The sequence below is a fragment of the Protopterus annectens genome, chromosome 2.part1 (assembly GCF_019279795.1).
Source record: "Protopterus annectens isolate FY-2018-M chromosome 2.part1, PAN1.0, whole genome shotgun sequence".
Classification (NCBI taxonomy): Eukaryota; Metazoa; Chordata; order Ceratodontiformes; family Protopteridae; genus Protopterus; species Protopterus annectens.
This window is the reverse complement of record NC_056729.1, coordinates 142,085,668-142,106,989: the sequence shown is the minus strand read 5'-3', so window position 1 is coordinate 142,106,989 and position 21,322 is coordinate 142,085,668.

Sequence of the window (21,322 nt, the reverse complement as noted above, 5' to 3'; positions counted from 1 at the left end):
TCCTTTATTCTCTCCTTATTTATAACATGCATTTTTTATATCTTGAAACATATAAACTGACTTTTAAAGCTTTTTTTCATATTCTTCTTTTGTTATATTTTAATTATCTTTAATGTGTTTTATTTCATTCCTCTATTTCCATGTAATCGCTCTCTCAGGCTTTTCTTTAGTTGCCATCAACCACTCTACCCATAAAGTTCCTTCATACATAAGTGCTATTTCTATAACTGCTATTCTGTCTCTTCCATTTATTACATATCAGTTACCCCACATATTATTTTAAACACTTACCATACTGAATAACTACTTCATTATCAATAGCATTATTTGTCACATAATCATAAAAAAGCTATCTTTATTTTTTTCCTCTTTATATCTTTTCAATACATCTGAATACAAAATATAATCAAATTCTGACATTATACTTCCCCTACTAAATCACTGCATCATTTCTGTCATAACCCTAAGATATTTCCCAGGTTTCCTTTCTTCATTATAAGTCATAGCACCATCACAGCAATTGATATCTTACCTCTAACAATGCTCTTGATTTCCTCAAAATTTCTCTGTGCTTAATATTTGTATTAGCAAATGTAGCAATTAATGTAATTGTACCTCTTTCTGGTTTAACTAATATAACATACTTTACTTTTAAGAAATTACTATTCATTAATACAAAATCCAACAGAATTTATCTGACAATGAAGACCAAAGGGTATAATTTTTCCACAATACTTTAAACTGCTACCTTTGGGTTTCAAGTATTACTCTAGGATCCAATAAATGTACTGAAACGCATAACAAATTCAAATATGAAGTTTATGCCAACAAATGTATAAGGACACTATTTTATTGTTGCTATTAAGATTTTCACTATATTTTTATTGACCATCCTGTATGTCCAGTTGATTTTTATGTAATCACTTTTCTTTTTCTGTTTTCTTACTCTATCCCCTATTGTACCTTCCCCACTTTCATGCTTTGTAAACCTACCATTATGCTCTTCTAGTGACTGCTGCTGCTAAACTTCATGATGGTTACTGACATTCACCTCATCTGCTTCAAACTGCATGTCATTAATTAATGATAACTGTGATAAACAATTATTTACCTTTTCATGTCCATGACTTTCCATTGCACTTTATTGTTCATCCTATACTTCTAACAATTGTTCAGTTTTATTTTGCTTATCAAAAGACAATAATTTCTGTATTTGGCTGTCAATCCAAACCTGCCTTCATACATTTTGTTGCACAGTCTTTTTGTTTTGCTGTGCCCCATCCCCATATGTAATACATCACTGTTTATGACATTCACTAACTAAACGGTCTAATTCTCCATAAAAAGCCTACTGTGGAATGGTGCCAGTAAAAAGTACCACCCTATTTCCATTTATTATAACACTGGTAAATGTTATTTTTTCTCTTTTATACATTATATATTCCATGATTCCCACTCACCAGTTCATGTTCTCCTTTTATCAATTACCTTCCAAATTTCAGGAATTACTTTGTACTCATCATTGTGGTAAACCTCTGTATCAGTCCTTGTTTTATTATCCATGTAAAATTGATTTTTCAGCATTCTTCTGATTTGTAAATTATAGCCACTGTCCAGAAAAACATTTCCATTGTACCAAAGTTTTTATTAGAAATGTGTCAGAAATTCTGCAGCCAGCTCCAGTTAATCAAATTTCACATCAAGAAAACGTTCCTTTCAGGCAGATATAAAAGAATAAATATTTGACACAAAAGGTGCAACCAATTTTCACAATATAATCCCAGATGTAATACTGCTACATGATTCTCTGTCCTGGATGTTATATGTACTGTGTTCATTTCCTTCATTGCCTAAGTATATATGACAGCTGTTCTGCATTACCAATGACGTTATGCCTTCTCTTTGCTAGTCTTCACATTGCACCTGCTACTCTGACATGGTGCTAGTAGTCCCTACAACATTACCATTTTCTGAACTGTTGGGGTTGGACCATCAGAGGAAACCTACTAGACATAACAACTTCCTGTAACAGTGCCTTTCCCAGACTCTGAAAATGCACTCATTATCATTATCACCAATTACTTCTTATCCAGCCCCCTTCTCTGCACTTCAGTAATAGCAATCCTTGGTTGTTTTTGGAGCTCAAAACTCACCTCTCTATGCTCATCTATACTCCTTTATGTTCCACAAATTCCTGTCGCATGCTCCTCTCAGCCAGCATGTTACATCCTTTCCCATCAGGCATCCTAACATGGCCTACTCTTCAGCACTGCCTAAAAAGGAATATATGTACTTAATTAAAATAAAATCTATTACAATCAATACACATTTTCTCCTATTTACATATTTTCATTTTTGGAAATTGTATAAAGTTTGTTTAATTTCATTTTTTTAACCACCCACCCTTTGTCGTGGCCAGAATCCTATTCACTATCTTATATTACTTACACACAATTCTTCATTATACAATATTTCTTGACACCTCTCTTTCCATAAGAACCATGAAGTAGTCATTAAAATTCTGCCTGAACACAATCTTGGTCATATAATGTACCATTTGCAATGTCATGGCCACTTTTACATTGTTAAAACATTGTTTCTTAACACTTTATGCAATGTTTCCCCAAAAGCTGTTAACTGATTATGTTTTAGAAAAACATGATCTGTTGCTTTTTTTTACTCCGTATCCATTTTTTTTAAATAGTTTTTCTTCTGTTACTCAGCATTAGTAGTTTATCTAATGACAGTCATATCTTCCCATTCTTAAACTTGCTTAAAGCATGCTCTCTTTTTAATCCACTTTTGCTAACATTCTTAGATTTTTAGCAATAGATCACAAAATAAAAGATCCCCAGAATTGCTTTATACCATTCATTTCTTCCCAATCCTAAAGTCATAACCTGAATTATTAGTTGTAACATTTTGGTTTGCAGCAAATTACATTGTTGTATCTACCAGGTTCTTCTTTTCTCCATGTGTATAACATTTTCCATACTTTTGTGTACTTATATATATATATATATATATATATATATATATATATATATATATATATATATATATATATATATATAATATAGATAGATATAAATGGGTCTACTTCATTTCACTGAAAACACACTTCACTGAAACTCATTTAGTTGAAAATTCCTTTCATGGAAAATCAGTTGCCTGAGCACAATTCACTGAAAGCTCACTTCACTGAAAACTTATTGTAGTGCGATCCTGGAGTTAGTATATATATATATATATATATATATATATATATAGTAAGGGGGGCATAGCCCCTCACATTGGGGGGCCCAGCACTGACCCCTGTGCCCCCCCCCACTGGTAACAGATCTTCTGTTTGATGTGGAGTCACCCACTTTAATAGTCTGTCTGTGTCGTTTGTGAGCCAGTTGGCAACCCATCTTACAATGAAGGGATTTACATTCAGTTTGCTAAGTTTATTGGTAATGCCTGAATATGGAATTGTGTTGAAAGCATTTGCCAGGTTGAGGTATGTTGTGTGCATAGATTTGACCTTATTAATGGCCTTCATTACATTTTCAAAGAAATACACCAGATTTAAGAGGCAGGATCTGCCTTTCACAAAGCCAAATTGGGTATGATGCAGGGTTTGGAGGTCACCTATGTCATTATTTATGAGGTCCATGAGGATACGTTCCATGGCCTTACAGATGAGGCTCATCAGGCTTATGGGTCTGTAATTCCCTGGGTCTGTTGATTGGCCACCTTTGTGGAATTTGGGGAATAACTGTTGCTGTTCTCCATTCTGCAGGAACAAAGCCTGTGGTTAGACTATGATTGAAAAAGGTACTTAGTGGTGATGCTAGTTCATGTTTTAGCCTGTTTAGAAGACAGCTTGGGATATCAACTGATACCATAGAGGCTGTGTTTTTTGCCTTGGACAAGATTTTGAGGACCTGCTTTTCAGATATGTAGGGCTGGGGGGGAGTTTGAGGGAGGGTTTGTTGTAAGTTAGAAGGGGATAAGGGAGTGAAATTTTCTCCATACCTATCCGCTAGCAGGTTTTCTCTCTCTGTGGGGTCAATGTGTGTGTGATACTGTTGGCCACCAGTTCTGCGCATCCTTGGGTCCTACCCTTTAGGTTATGTACATAGCTGTAAAAGGCTTTATGGTTATCCTTGGCTGTACTTGCTATGTTTTGTTCAAAGGATCCCTTGGAGGATTTGACAAGTTGTCTTATGTACCTATTGAGGCTGAGGAGGGTGCTTTTCCATTGTTAGGGCCTCACCTTTGTTTTCTTGGACAGCAACCTTTTTATGTTTATTATAAAGTTTGTTGATGCTGGATGTCCACCATGGCAGCTTGTTTTTACTTGGGGATCTGGCTTTGATTCTTTCTTGTATGGCCGAATTTAAACTTGCAAGTGATTATACAGGGCTTTAGTGTAAGTTTTAATAATTCAAAAACATAACATCTCTTCTGTTTATAATGCAAACCATCTTTTCCAGGACAAGAGTATCACTCTTCCTACCGAATACCTTATGAAATTCTTATTGTTATATTTGCTTCTAGATCATTTTAGCATCTACTCTTATGGCAAGTTTAATTACACAGTTGTACTGTAAGAATTCAACAGAGCTGTTATGAGAAGCAGCTGTTTTGGGAGAGAATGTATAGCCAAGATAATTTGTTGCAAAAACTTCAGATGAAAATGTTTTAAGAAAAGATGATTGATTAGTCTTAGAAGGGGTTCCTAGTAGATGACTGAACATGCACTCTGTCGACTGCATCTTGGTCGAACTTGAAAAGACAAAAAGGCAAAATGATGAAGTAAAATATAAGCGAATTCTTTCCCTGAGAAAGAAATCGCTTGGCCACTCCTACTACTTTGTCGTTTTCATCACTGTAATGCGATCTCAGAGTTGGCATATTTAAGTAGAGGGGGATGTGGGGGGCACAGCCCCCCATGTCAGGGGGGTGTGGGGGTGAAGCCCCCCCCCCATTTTATCTTACGTTTTAAGTGGTTTATTTTTTTTTTTGGAACAGCGATTGTTTTCCCTTTGGAAAAAAATTGCTGTTTTAAGCATTCGAGTTTGTAAGCTTTCACTTACATGGGGTCGATAAATCATTGTTTGCTTTTCTAAGCATCGATGATTTAATATAGACCCCTTAGAAGTGACTGTAAGGACATAGAAAACTTTGCCCATTATACTTCAGTTGGCATGGAGATGTCAGAAGAGTCCAGAACAGAGTTAAATGGAGAAATGATATGGGTTTCATAAGAATGACCACTAGAAGTACCAAAAGAGTTTATGACATCAAAAGATGAGAGCCCATGTCCATCTTCATCAAAGGCTGTGAATAATATATTTCCTGTGACTCTTCCTGAAATTTCAAACATTCTGAATGTTTGAGGATACCAGCTCAATGTATTGACAACTCATGAATGGATGATTTAATATAATGTGTTAATGTTATTGAAATATCAAATTAGTTTCCTCCTTGCAATCATTTTTTTTTCAGTATGAAAAGTTCTGTAATAAGCCAAGCAGGATAATTGATGTACTTATCCATTGTATAAGTTCATGGCCAGTAGCAGAACTTTATGTCATAGATAGAAACCTTCCTCTGGCAGCAGAGTGGGGGATGAAGTAGTTTAATGACCCTCTTTTCCCTGAGGCACATGATGGGCTGTGGCAATACTGCCTCTGTAAAGGACCTTCCCCAGTTAAGTTATAGTACTACACACCTAGGCAACCTTATCCATATAGTAGGATACTCATATTATCAGATTCTGATTAGTATACAAAGTAAAAATGAAAACTAAAATACTATACATATTCATATATTTAAAATGTATGGTACTGCAAATGTCTAAATCAAAAATATGACTTATTTCTCTTCTCTGAAAAGAGAGGGATGTAACATGGTACTATTTCTTTAAATGATTTGTCCCTTTTACAGCTTGTTAGTTTATATTAACAAGTCTGAAAAAGTGTTTGACCTGGCAACACATCACTTTATCTCGGTCTTTTTTTATTAAATAAACCTACAGTGAGCAAAATGTTGCTTAGGAGTAATGCCCTCATCACTTCCTATGTATGCCCACCTCGTCTCAGAGCTGGTCTTCTCAAGAATCACAAGAATCTGTGACAGCAGCCTCATGGTGCAGAGGGATAAAGCCTTTAGTGCACCCCAGATGACGAATGTTTGATTAGATTTCTGGCCACTGGAGGGGTCTCAGAGGGAGGATGGCAGTAAGTGTCCAACATCAGTTCATACATCTTGGGTGAAGGGATGTAACCAGGGCTCATTGCAATAAAGCAGTGTTAAGAGTGTGGTGGTGTCCATGCTGCATAAGCAGTGTGCTGCTTTGTCTGGAAATGCATTGGAGCATGCATGCACCTCTCCAAGGTAATGATTGTGGAGCATGCAAGGCTGTTGTGTGGTAGCTGGAGTTAGGACGTGCTTCCCAGCAGTAGCATGATGCAGCAGCAGCATCCACAGTCACCTCAGTGGCCCTGCATGTGGGTTCAGGTTGAGAACAGAGGAGGCAAATGTTGGCGCAGTAGACATGGTGAATGAAAATAGGAATTGCTTTCAGCCGCTGGTCAGCTGAAGGGAAAAAAAGGAATCACTGTCAGCTAATAGAAGGATTGCAGCATATCTCATGGTATGCAGATCATCCTGATGTACTGCCAAATAATATCATTCCCTATGTATCTCTGTCTGTCTCTATCTGTCTCTCTCAGTTTCACTCTCTCTGGCTCTGTCCCCCCTTAGCCTGGTAGTGTGGTTATGCAATGACTCACACTTTCTGCCCTGGCACCTGTCTTGAACATAATCTTGATTTATTAGGCATTTGACCTTTCTGCTCAAATACATTATCTGAATGACTGGCTCAATAATTCAACAACAAGGTCATCATGGTAAGCTGAACATGGGATCCCCTATTCAGGAGTAAACCAGTAGTGACAACAAAACTATATGTAGAGGTAAAAGGTAAACAAAATCAGATTTAATCTCACAGCTGGCTATGCAGCATCCCTTTATTGCATATTAAAATAACATGTGCCTTCTAACACATTTTCTTCCATTCACTTTTATTATTATTTCCCTGGCCACTCATAATGAATATTTTTGTTTTTATGTCAGCCTTCTACATTTTAATATTTTGCATTTGCCTTTCTTTTTTTTTTTTTTTTTTGCTGTTTATCCTAATTATAATCTTAGATGTAAGGCTGCCAATTCCTGATTGTACTAGCAATGTTCAACAAGGGTCTAACCTAATATTCATTCATACAATCATTGCATAGTTGTCTTAAGCATTTGTCCTTTGCAAAGGGTTATATACTCACACCGAGTATGTGTTTAAAAAGTGCCTTACTGATATACATCTGTCTTAGACTGAAAAAAAATAAACAAGTCAATTGCCAGAAGCATGTGGTGTTCCTTTTAGAAAGCATCTATCAGTGTATTAATATGTATGGAATTTAATAGCAAATAGTTATATTTGTTTGAAAGACAAAGTCTGTAAGCAAGTTAGTTCACAGTCAGGCCCGCATAATGACAGTACTGTAACACCAATATAAGAATATGACTGTAGTACAAATGTTTGTTTCTACCATTCTTCAGAAATGTTCAAGTTGTGTTTCCAGGAAGGTTACACTGTCTGCATGGACAGCTACCAGAGAAATAAGTAACTTGAAAACACAGTGACACACAGTGGGAGAAGTCATATCTGCAGAATCAGTACTGGTCACTCATGAATTTTACATCCTTGTCAGTTTATAGCCTTTCTAGATTTTGATGGCAGCTTGTTAACTCATGTAATGGAAGCTATCAATTTATGCAAGGTTCAGGTCTTTTTATCATGCAGTTGCAATGAATCTACATGGATGTGGTTACTGCTGTCTCATTAAGAAGACCACACAACAGCAAGAAGCAAGATTTGCAAGGATGACACTTAGATGTGAGAACACAAGTGAATTGGCAGTTGCAGGCACACATCATTTAGAAAAAAACTAAAACTCTTGAATAAAAAGTCTTTCTTTAAGTGAGTTGAATCATCACTTCTGCAGTATACATTAAAGGATATGCTTTTGATATTTGATGACATTTTTTTAGTTATACAAACTGTATAAAAAAGCATTTCAATTTCTTCTGTTTTTTCTTCATAATTTCCCATCATATGCTTTATCTGTGTGGTGTGTGTATGTGTGAGTGTGTGTGCTTATGTTACACATTTTATTGCAAAAATTATTTTTAACTGTGGTTGTGCTTATTTTGTGTTTGTTTCTAACTGAGTGATTAATGCTACTCTATCAACTCAAACTCATTACTTTTATATTTTAATTGCTAGGATTCTTCATCTGTAAGTATGTCTGTAATATTTTAATTTGTGGAGCTTTTCTCCCTGGGCCTTCGCTGAAAATGGACCTACGTCCAGTCGGACATTCCCAGTCAACAAATGTAAATAAATAAATAAATAAATAAATTCATTTTTAAACCTGAAGTAAGGCACACACGGAGCTCAGCAAAATGGACAACTGCTTTAATGAACAAGCACAAAAACAATCCACAGCAAGCTAAATCACAGCAGCACAGCACAGCAAACAAAATTGCAAAGCACAAGCAACAGCACAATAAAGCTGTAAAGTTAATCCACATACGTTTTTGTCACAATAACTTCATCAGATACCTAACCACTCTTCCTTTGGTGGATAAATAAACTAATCTAATTGCAGCTGGATGTGAGACTGTTAGCTCTGTTCCACTAAAGGTTGCACCCATCACACATTATATAGCATCTAAATCCCTTTCTCCATCACACTCTTCCCACAGAACACAACATTTACATAGCTACGTCACATTACACTACTTCCCTTGCCACTCCACTCTTCTCTTTGTATTCAATAGAATCACTATACCTTAGTTCATAAAATGATAAACATTTCTCAGCTTTATTCAGTGCATTACAACTACCAGTCCCAGAATTCAAGTCCTGAATGCAAATTCTAACCAGCTTTTTCCTACCAAGAGCATAGCACAACTAGTCTTTTTTTTTCACAAAATGCACCTTTGCAGTACTGGACTGAGGCGCTTCTACGTCTGTCACTCTCAAATTCCCTGTTTGGTTTGCAAAACATTTTGAACCCCATTGTGTCTGCCTTTTTTCTTTATCAGGGTATACTGTGATACCATTGTTTGTGAGACATCCCCTGCAGTAATTGACTCACTCCAGTATCTGAGGCACTGCATTGCTTAATTCAGGTGATTAGAGAAATTATAGTGCACTTGTGTGCAAGCCTGATTCTGCTAGTCTCTACATTGTGGACTTATATGCCTGGATAAGGTAAACCACTCTGAGTATTGCTGTGATTTTCACTGTTTAAACCTACTAATTTACAGTTACATTGTGTGCTTACTTACTAGAAGGACATCAGATGCTATAGTTGTGTTCTGCTGGTGATAGCAAGTACCAAACACCGGGCGGTCTGACACCTGTTCTTTTTACGTGATAAGTTAAAGATCATGCCTGCACATATAAGGGGAACTAGTGGATTAGATATCAACTGTTTTCCAATCATCATATCTGTTGTACCACAGAACTGGAGTTGAAGGTAGGATGGTAGGTTGATGTGCTTTTTTTTAGTGTATGGGGTGATCACTGTGGTTGCTTGATAATTTTTGGTTTCATTGTCTAGCCTTATTAAATATAGTCTCTCAATGTGGTTTAAAATGCAAACAACAGAAATATTAAAGTGATCCAACACTGCCCGCAACAGTGTATTTTACAATGATGAAATTAATTTGTCTAAAGCAGGAATACTTCAGCTAATAAGAGCTATTGTATTTTATACCTTCAGTTTTGTGGCCTCCATCTTACTTTCACAGGTTTTGTCTACATAAATGAAAAAGTATAAACTCTAATTGCAATCATGTGGTTGACTGAGCCTGAGGTGCTGATTATAGTGGTGAGTTTACATTAATTGTTTTTCATGTTCTTTATTCTAAGTAAACAACACACTTCTGCAATTCAGTACTGATGCAGGAAGGAATGTACTCTGCTACAAATTCTAGCACTGTGTTAATTGCATGATTTTAGTTATTTACTGTGTCTTTTGATATGACTAGTCAGACTATATTTGCAGTTACAGCTGCTTTTCATGCTGCATTGTAATTTAAATATAAAAAGCTGCATTACATGGCTGCCCAAGACATTGCGATTTTTAGTGCTGTCTGCATTACACAATTGCTAGCACTTGCAGATAGAAAACTTAATCACTACATCATTGTTAGAGCAGGTGAAACAAATAGGTACACAGTCTGTTAGTATTGCTACACAACAGCTGTGAAGATATCTTACTGTTTTCCTTGTACGTTTTGCGGTATAGCTGTCCTATTGACATAACTGGAATAATAATTACTTGTTTTGCTGCACTGTTATGCTCTTCCACTATGTACTATAATCTGTCTCCTGGAGGAAAGGTGTCTCCCTCAGAATTTGTCTTCTCTAAGATTCAGTTTTCTCAGCCTTCCTACTGATCAGCTTGTAAATAAAGGTAGTCCTATTTCAAACTATTTAGTCACCCTACTGGTCAGTTTTATGTCAGAGTATTTTCCCTACCTCTTTATTTGACAACTTTATTACTAATGGTCAAGTATCAGCAGGTCAGTGCTACAGCTTGTCCCTTTAGTATTTAACTGACCAGACACAGGCAACATTTGGAATGTCCAGAGGGGTTCCTCACAAACAGAATACAGGGCATAAGCGTGGCCTCTGCAGGTCACATATATATGTGTGTGTGTGTGTGTGTGTGTGTGTATATGTGTATATATGGATTCACTTTATAATCTCAAAATACTGAAATATCGAATTTCAGTATCTCGAGATGATAAAACCGAACTTCCGAAATAGCTAAACCCCATAACTGCAAATCTGGAAATGTTGAATATGTGGTTGTGGTGATGCGCTAAAGAATGTGGTATGTACTGTGCGCCTGATGTATGGATGGTGAGTGGGTATGGCTGGAGATTAAAGTAAGTGAATATTTTTTAAGATTTTGGGTAGGGATTTGAGTGTATGTGAGTGTGTTCAGAAGTTTTAGATGTGGGTTAGGGTAGGTAGGTAGGTAAGAGTATGAGTGTGTAAGTGTTGAAAGTTATGGTGTTTGCACATATGTAATGTGTGTGTTTGAGGGGACTGCAGAGAGTGTAGTGGTGAGTTTACTGTTGTTTTCTGTTTGGTGCGAACTCGGAGTTAGTATATATAAGTAGCAGGGGTGCAGGGGGCTTGTCTCCCTGCTTATATGTAGGGTAGGTTTGTATATTTGTATTGTTGTGTTTGTTTTATTTGTTTGTTGTAGTGTGGGGGGGATGGTATATGTAACTTCACTATATTTCTTAAGTTCTTGACCTGCTCCTCCTCTTACTCACCTTATGCTTAAATAGTATTTACCCTCCTGTATCTTATTTTCGTTAGACTCCTATATTATCTCAAACCTTTCCCACTCATGTCCTACCTTACTTACCTTTAGCTACCTGGATTGCTGATAGTTTCTTCTGTAGCTTCTCCTTCAGTTGTCTCAACCCACTCCGTTCGCCCTGTGGGCTCACTCCGCTTCCCTACCCTACCCCCAAATCTCACCCACCCCCAGAGGTCCTACTCTTATACCTATCAAACCACACTCCTTCTCCATTCCACCAATCACAATCACATTTCCATTAAACAATCTTCTCTATTTACCACCTTTTTTCCACCACTTCCTATCTCTCCCACCACACCCTTTTGCCTTTCCTTACTACACCTACTTTACCTCTGTCCCTATAGTAATAATTATCTACTATTGCAATGAATAAACCCTCCACCCTAGTCCTCTTTCAGAAGTTACTCATACTCACACTTCTACCTCCTTTAACTTTAGCATACCTGCTAACCTCCTATGAGCACCCAGTATATTCACACTTTCTCTACCCTACTAAACAATCTACCTCTTCTTCACTAGCCTCTCACACTGACCATTTCAACATTACTTCCACACCCAGCTATCTACTACCTAAATATCATAGGACAGCCCACATTAGATACAACTTCCCTAATAACAGAAGATATCCATTTCTTCTCAGTAAATAATACTAATACTAGATATCTAACACTGCTCCTCTCCCTAAAGGATGGAGATATTCACCCAAACCCTGGTCCAAACACCTCCACTACCATTCAACTCATCAACCCAAACCCTCTGCCATCCACCTGCTTAATAAAACACCCAACTCACTCTTAATAGCTCACCTCAACACATGTAGCATTAATAACAAAATAACACAACTCCATGCTCTCTTGGCACTCTACTCTTTGATATTATTTGTCTAACAGAAACTTGGCTAAAACCTGTAACTAAAGACAATGACGTTATCCCACATGGTTACAACATCTTACGTCTTGACCGTGTAGCCAAGAAAGGTGGTAGAGTAGCAGTTCTATTCAAATCTGATTTTCAAATAGCCATCTTCAACCATAAACCACCTCAGGACTCTAATGCTGAGATACTTATTACCAAGCTTCAGCTAAACTCAGTCAGATCTATCTATATTATCTGCATCTATGTTCCTACAGGCAATAACATTACTACCATCGAAAACATCCTTTGTTGGTTATCTCACCCTTCCCCAAGAAACCATAATCCTAGGTGATTTTAACATTGATTGGAAATGTTGCAACAACAACTACCCTACTAGCCATATTAATCTCTATGGGTTTACTCAAACTATTACCTCCCCTACTAGAATAAACAAGACTAATAAGAAAGAAAGCACCTTAGATTGGTTACTCATTAATAATCAGCCCCATACTTATGAATCTGGAACCCTCCTTGATGACATAAGTGACCACTCACTAACCTACATTATCAGGCTCAAAACCAATCCACCCATTCAACCCATATTTAGGACAATTAGAACCAAGAAAAACTTCAACTTGGATCTATTCCTAAGTGAACTTAGAGCATGTAATTGGTCCCCCTTAAAACACCTTTCTCTTGATGAAGCTGTTGATTACTTTAATGTTAATTTACTAGCCATACTCAACCACCATGCTCCTACCCACTCTATTAGGATAAGAACTAAATCTTCTCCTTGGCTTTCTAAGGAAACTAAGCAAAAAATCCATCTCAGAAATAAATGCTGGAATAAATCACCCTTAACTAAAAACCTTGTTGACCTCCAAAACTACAAACAACTGAGAAATGAAACAAAAAAGCTATACTGTCCTATAAACAAAATTATTACCTACAATCTCAGCAGACCCACCATAATAAACCACAAACGTTCTGGACAAGTATTAATCAATTATTACATCCCGGTCAATCTATCACACCTAACCCACAAGGCACTGACAAGGACAATCCTAAACAAACTGCTAATGCCTTTAATACCTTTTTCACCAAAGCAATTCAAACTCTTGTCAGTCAGCTCTCTCCTCAAAATGTAACTATATCTAATTCTGACTCTAACCCACCACCTCCATTTCTCTTCCAACCTGTCCCAACAGCATTTATGCTCACCCTTATCCAAAAACTCAAACCATGCACTCCCTCTGCTGACCAACTACCCGCAGAATACCTACAGTTAGCAGCCAAATCTATTGTTTACCCCATCTCCATTCTCATCAATAGAACCATCACTGAAGGATATATCCCCAAACTTTGAAATGTCTCTCATATTATTCTCCTTCTTAAGGGGGGAGACTCCACTGAACTCTCCAACTATCTTCCCATAGCCCTACTTTCTCCTTTATCTAAGATCATGGAAATATGTATCCACAGGCAATTGCTAGACCACCTTCTCCAAAATAACCTGCTTTCCAACTCCCAACATGGTTTCAGACCTTCCCATAGCACTGCTGCCACCCTCTTTTCCTTTATGGTCACCATCAACAAAAAACATAACCTCAACATGCTTTCCTCTGCACTTTTCATTGACCTGTCCAAGGCTTTCGACATGGTAAATCACAATATACTCATAAACATTCTCAAATCTCTGTCACTTGACATACTAGCTATAAAATGGTTCCAGTCCTACTTAAATAACAGACATCAAGCTGTGCTCTGGAGCACCATTCTTTCTACCCATCTATCTAATAACATTGGTGTCCCTCAAGGGTCCATACTTGGCCCCCTCCTGTTTTCTATATTCATCAATGACCTTCACCAAGTAGTTCCCCAAGCTACATGTATACAATACGCAGATGACTCCACACTTATATGCTCAGCCACATCTGTATCTGAACTTCACTCATTTACACAAGACGTATTTAACTCTATAGAACTATGGTTTACAAAACGCTGTTTCCTACTAAACCCTAAAAAAATAAATGTCTCCTTTTTATACCTACCAGTAAATCTCCCCCAATAGACTTCACTGTAACATCCAATAATGGTACTCTTATATCCCAAGATCTTACTACCAAACTGCTAGGTATCGCCATAGACAAGAACCTTAACTTTGACACCCATATCAACAACATTTTGAAAACTATTAATAAAAAATAGGCTCTCTTTACAGAATCAAACCCTTCCTCACTCCTGCAACTAGAATAACTATTGCCCACACCTATCTAATCTCTACCCTTCTTTATGCCTCACCCATATTTACTAATCTGTCAAAAAATAACCTTAAGAAACTAGAAAACTCCTACAATAGCATAGCCAGGTTTTCCACAGGTAACCCATTCAGAACACACCACTGTATTAATCTAAAGCATTTAGGGTGGCTTGAATTACAGCAGCAGCTGAAATTTAATCAACTGGTCATTGCCCATAAAATACTTTATCAACCTGCCAAGACACCCATCCTATCTAACCTTATTCACCCCTCCTATAACCTGAAGTCCCTAAGATCTTCACAAAAACTTCTTGTAAATATCAATAAATCAAGCAATAGAGCTGGAGACTCTCTCTTCTCTAATACTGTTGGAAAAACCTGTAACCTACTTCCCTCCGAACTTTCCACACTTCCCTCTATTACTCTGTTTAAAAATAAACTTAAGCTCTTCCTCAAAACACACTGGATATGCACCTGTACTAAACCTGACTGACCAACATGCTCTTGTTACTTGATTCAACCTTACCTTCTCATCTCTGCAACAAGTTCATCTTAACTACTATTCTACCTATCCATCACACTCTTACTTATTAATGCATTCTCAAAAAAAGTGACATGTTGTACTACTAGATGTATTACTCAACTGCTACTCCATTTTACTTTCTTTTTATCTTCCTTTCTTATCTACATTTATACTGTACTTTTTTAGCTATTATTCTTTCTGAACATTTAACTGTAACGTCATTAGTAATTGTACTGTCTAGTCAAATATTTTGTATTTTTCATACTTTATAAATGTGTGACCACTTAAAGTTTTTTTTTCTTTACTGTGAATGTATTTGCATTTTAAATATGTACTTTTGTAGATGTGAATTTTATTTGTACTGTTTGGAGCTTTTCTCCCCAGGCCTCTACTGAAAATGGACATATATCCAGCTAGACTAGCCCGGTCAAGAAATGTAAAATAAATAAATAAATAAAACAAATATATGTTGTTTGGTGTATGGTGTGTTTACGTTCATGATTTTGAATTTCGTGCTTTTGGGGTTTCGGTGTTTTGTTTTTTTTTTTTGGCTTTATAGTCTCAAGATACTGAAATTTGATATTTCATATATATATATATATATATATATATATATATATATAATTAATAGATTTTTGTGGATTTTATAATCAGATTAAGGGGGGAAAGCCTTAGCATGCTACATACATTTTGTGATTTATTCCCACTAGCAGCCACACCTTCAGGATAAGTCCAGGTGCCTCATATAATAACTTGCAGATTCCTGTCTGCATATTCAGACTGAAATGATGTTTAAAACAAAACCACTTACTCTAATAGATGTTATTAGTATATTAGGTATTGTATTACTTTTAAACACAAGCCTTCATTTCAGTGGTTTGTCTGTTACTGTACTGAAAAATATATAATTAGAGTGGTCAATCAATTCAGGCAATTGACAAGCTCCACAGCCGAATAGGATCATAGGATAATAGGATATACAAGACAAGTAAGCCTGAAAAGCATGTCTGCCATGCCAAATACCACCATAAAGACATACCTTCCACTTCCAGGAGGGGAAACATATGTTAGTCTGGGGATGAACTTGTGTGTACCCATTGAATCATTAAGATTGGTCTTGAAGGAGATAAGGGTGCTGCCTAAAAGAAGGAGCAGAATGAGGCTGTGAGGCAGTGTGCCTTTCAAAAATGCTTCATAATTGATAGGTACATTCCTAGCTGGGAAATTAACAGCCATGCTTGTCTCCCTACATCAGGCTAGCTATCATATGGGAACCTTATGTGCTGCTCTTTATTTTATAGTTCTAATCTGATGCTGCAGTCAGAGTTGTAGCTTCAGCTAGTTTAAATGTCTTAGTACTAGCTATTGGTCCCTTGGCATGGCAGTGTTGACCAGGGTGGACATACAGCAACCAATGAGAGGATGTGGGAGCAAAAACCTATGATGCCACAACTGTTAGTGGATGCAGCTGTCACAAGACATATAGTACCCCCCATAGTAGTTGACACCCATGAGGGAGAAAAAGTGGCAGGAAGGAAGTAGCATACCAGAGGGGTACATAGAGAGCCTACAGGTGGTGGTCTTACAAAACAGACTCCAGATGAAGACATCCTACCATCTTTGAAGGATTGCTGCTGATATACACAGTCAGGATATGATACTCATATATTTTCAGGCCACTTATGTATTTAAATGACCGTGTCAAATGTACATATCTACCACTGTATGTGGTATCAGCCAAATTCATACAATCAATTTTTATACCTCTTTTCCAGATGACATTCCCCATAGTTACTCATCTGTGGGACAACACGAGACTCATATTTCAATAGTGTTGCAGTCAGTTCAAGTGTTACATGTATTTACAGTGCTGCTATGTTCAATATTGATACTTAGAAGTGATGGTTCCCTGTTATCAACTTCTGTATTTATTGTCATTATGAGCGGACAGGTGATCCGCTGTGGCGACCCCTAACTCTGAAAACCTGAAAGAACAGGTACTTCTGTGATGATACACATAGGTATATGGTATGTAGTTAATCAGGAGACAAAATAGCAATGTTGGAAACTAGTCCATGTATCTCTGTCACACATGGACACACCACATCAGACACAACATTTACTGCTACTAACATTTTTATGTTTGCTTTTTATCCCTAGTACCACCTACCGACTTTCAGCCATCTTTCAGTGAAATAGATGCATCATTCCCTAGTGGAGTGATTTACGGCCACTGGAAAGTGTCATTAGGCAACTATCAAGGTTTTTACTGTAATTTTGCCCTAACCCCCTCCACTTAGGACCTGCATGCATGCTAACAGGTACAAAGGTGTGCAACACTTTCCACTGAAAGTGTACACATTCTCATACATACCCAAGACTGCTACCATACAACTGCCTTGTCAAGGACTTGGTGCACATCCCATGTATTGTTGCCTGCAAGACAACTCTCCTCATATAGCTGTCCATAGTGAATATATATATATATATATATATATATATATATATATATATATATATATATATATTTATTATTTTTAAATCATATGATACTGAAATTGAGAAGGGTGCAACATACTTTGATGATATTTCAGGACTGTCAATCGATAGAATGCATATCACTATAAAAGTGTAAGATGCAATGTGTGACATCATAACATATGTGACAAAAAAACACTATGACATCAAGTTAGAACATACAATAAGTAGAATTACCACACTTTGTGTAATAGGGAAACAGCACAAACCTCTAGTGCATGCAAATATCATATCCAGTGCCACTGCTTTGGACAAAGACATGCACAACCAGCACCTCAAAATGAGAAATGATGTGTAAGGCTAATGTGATGGAGACTGGGTAGTATGGCAGGGGATAACTTTGATGTATATGTATCCAGAAGAATGACATGTGTGATGGGGTGCTGCCTCTATGCTATACACCATGCAGTTATTCTTGGAAAGCATGACTTACAGAGGCCATATTTGCTGAATGTTCTGATTTCCCTCTTTTAGCACACCACTGCATGCAGCTATAGATGCATCAGTACTACACTGGAAAACAAAGACTGCATCTTGCCTAGTTCTGTGGCATAGAGTTATAAAGCTCTGATTATGACCCAGATGACCAAAGTTTGACTAGTGGCTTGGGTGGTATAAGAGCCAGGTGGGGGAAGGTGGAAGTGAGAGGCATGCACCAGCTCTCCCATTTTTAGAGGAGGCTGAGGTGGTTTCTAGTCAGACAGTTCCATTCATGCAAGTGGAGACTTACACAATACTAGAGGGTTTGGCTGTCTTAAAGCAGTAATGGTAGCATTTATAGTACATATTTTTGGGAACTTATGAACAGCAGAAGGCAGAGGGCTTCTAATAATGATGTGGAGCTCCCATAAGCCACCTAGGGTGGGACTGGGGCTTAATATAAATGTCATCATACTTTATTTCCTGAATAAATAGGGCTCCAAAAAAGAAGTAGTGCCAGTTAGTACCCTGACTTGGGAATAATTAGGATACATCCTGAAATATAAATGGCCCCATTTTGAGGAGGAGATGAAGCCATATCCTCTGTCTATTGGGAGGAGGATGTCCTGTCTCAGTAACCAGCAGAAGATCGGGCATCTGAAGTGCCACAAACTCCTCAATGGCTGTCTGGATGACAGCCTTCCCTGGTCACTTAGCTGCAAGTAGGGCTGTCATATCCAAGCAAGAATGTGTTCAAAATCTTCAGAAGGAGGGCTTGATAGACAACAAACATGGCAGAATTGCTCACAGGTCTGTACAGGGCCCATTCTTTTCCTTTCTACAAGTCATTTTATCTTGAATCTGAATCACCTCATAGCCACTATGTATATGGATGAACTGGTAATTTCAGAATGTCCACCACCGTTCACATAATTCATAATTTCTTACCAAAGAGCTTTTCAGAGGGATACATGTTTTATATTGCACCAGCCATGTTCAGCTTTGTAGTCTGCATACTGTTCCTGTTGTAAAGAACTGACTAGGCTGTTAGCAAACATCCTGTGATAATATCGGCCAACATATGCAGAGTAAAGCTCTGCACAGTGCATATTATGGCTATGCTGTGCAGCTCTCTCCATGCTGGTCATGGACTGGTGATGAGCAGTAGACAGACGTCACTTCATCACACTGTATGCATCTTACTTACTATTTACTTTAGCTGTGCCCTTATGTGTCTAGACTATTGCTAAGTGGTTGCACGTGTTTGGTTTCACATGCACACTGGCTCAAGCAGATCATGGATCACCAATGCAGGAGTATCACAACACATTGTGAGTGTGAGTGTGAGTGATGTTTTCTGCCGAGTAGCTTACTAAAAGTTTCCAGCAATGATTCAAACTGATCAGTTCAACTAGATGTTAGAAGAAATGTGATGTTTTCTGCTGAGTAGCTTACTAAACGTTTCCAGCAATGATTCAAACTGATCAGTTCACCTAGATGTTAGACGAAATGTGATGTTTTCTGCAGAGTAGCTTACTAAAAGTTTCCAGCAATGATTCAAACTGATCAGTTCAAGTAGATGTTATAAGAAATGTGAGTCCAATACATTCCAATCAGGTTTTTCCTGCTCTACCACCTCTACCAATCAAACAAGATCACCTGACAACATCAGCTCGATCAAGAAGCAGGGGACAGAGAAAGAGAAAACAAACAGTAGATTCAGGGAACAATCCAACCATGAAGAAAATGTGGCAGCCAAGGACAACTTAGTTTGGAATATTTCAAAGAAACATTTGTCCGAGTTTGAGAAGGCTGTATTAAAGTGAGGGCTTTCATTTATTCCAACTCTATGGCCTGATTTAGTTGACACTATCGTTGTCTTAAAGATATTTATAAGAAACATTATGCTGAAGATTGTTTTTCCAGGTGAGAATAGCAATGACTTTGGGCAGGATTCACGAAGGCTTGCACGGAGTGTAAGAGACGTGCAACACTCCATGCAAGCCTCGCGATCCAGGAACAGCCCTAAACTCCGTGTAAGAGACCAGCTAAAATGTCTCTTACACGGACTGGGCGTGGACATGCTAAATACCTCACTTGCATCCGAAAGGTATGCAAATGAGGTATATTAGCGATCCACGAAACAGAAACCAGTCCGTGTAGGAGACGTTTTAGCTGCAGAAATGTACTCAGTTGACAACTGAGTACATTTCTGCAAAATCCACAACGGAGCAATGTCAGCTCCGAAAAAAGGTTGCATATGATTCAGGCAGCATGCCAATGGCCAAATATGTGGCCATTGGCAAGATAACCCGATGCAAAAATATTACAAATATGATTTTTTTTCGGCAATCGCCGATGTTTAAACCAGCGCAGCCCAGCAAACGGGCTGCGCTGTATAAAACCATAAAAAAGAAGGTTATAAACCCACAGATGTGGGTTTCATGCAATACATGGAATGACAATGCAGGGACCAGCAGACCAAAACCAACATGGCCACCGTGTAGTGGTTGCTAAGGGGGGAAGCTGAGTCTAAGACATGTAACTAAGCATTAGTAGGCAATCTCATGTAAATGAGGGTTAGGATACTGAATCTCACAGTCACATACCAAATGAGCACAGTCTGAGTAGTGTAAGAGATACAAAAGGGGGAGGAATAGAGTAGGAGATAGGTGACATCACAGGGGGGAATGGTAGAAAGAAATGCAGTTCATTGGAGGCCAGTGTAACATGACAGATGACAGGCACAGATCATGGAAAGAGGTGTGCCACTAGATAAGTCATGGAAAGTCAAGAAATGGAAGGTGTACACTGTTACCTACACCAAAGTTTCTTGCTGGCCGTGCATGCGCACGTGTGCACACAATGAAGCACGCGTAAGGCAGTGTGTGCGCGTGTAAGGCAGTATGAGCATGTGGGAGCGTGTTGGGAGATGTTTAACACTGTTTGCGTGGGTGTGCGCGCGTGTAAGGAAGTCTGAGTATGTTGGAGGCTGTTGGCAGACGTGTAATGGTGTTTGCGCAGGTGTACACGCGTTTAAACCCGAATAAGTAGATTCTTAACCGTGTAAGCACGTGTGCGCGCGTGTAAGCCACTGTGAGCGTGTTTCAGATAGTATGCAAGTTGCTCCCCCCTGAGGAAACAGAAAGGAAAAAGGAAGCAACAGAATTAATAGGAAGCTAGCAGGGATAACTGCTGAAGCTAGCAGGTGAAAATAATTAGAAGCAGGCAATTACACAGGCAGAATAGTAGCCCAGCCCAGCA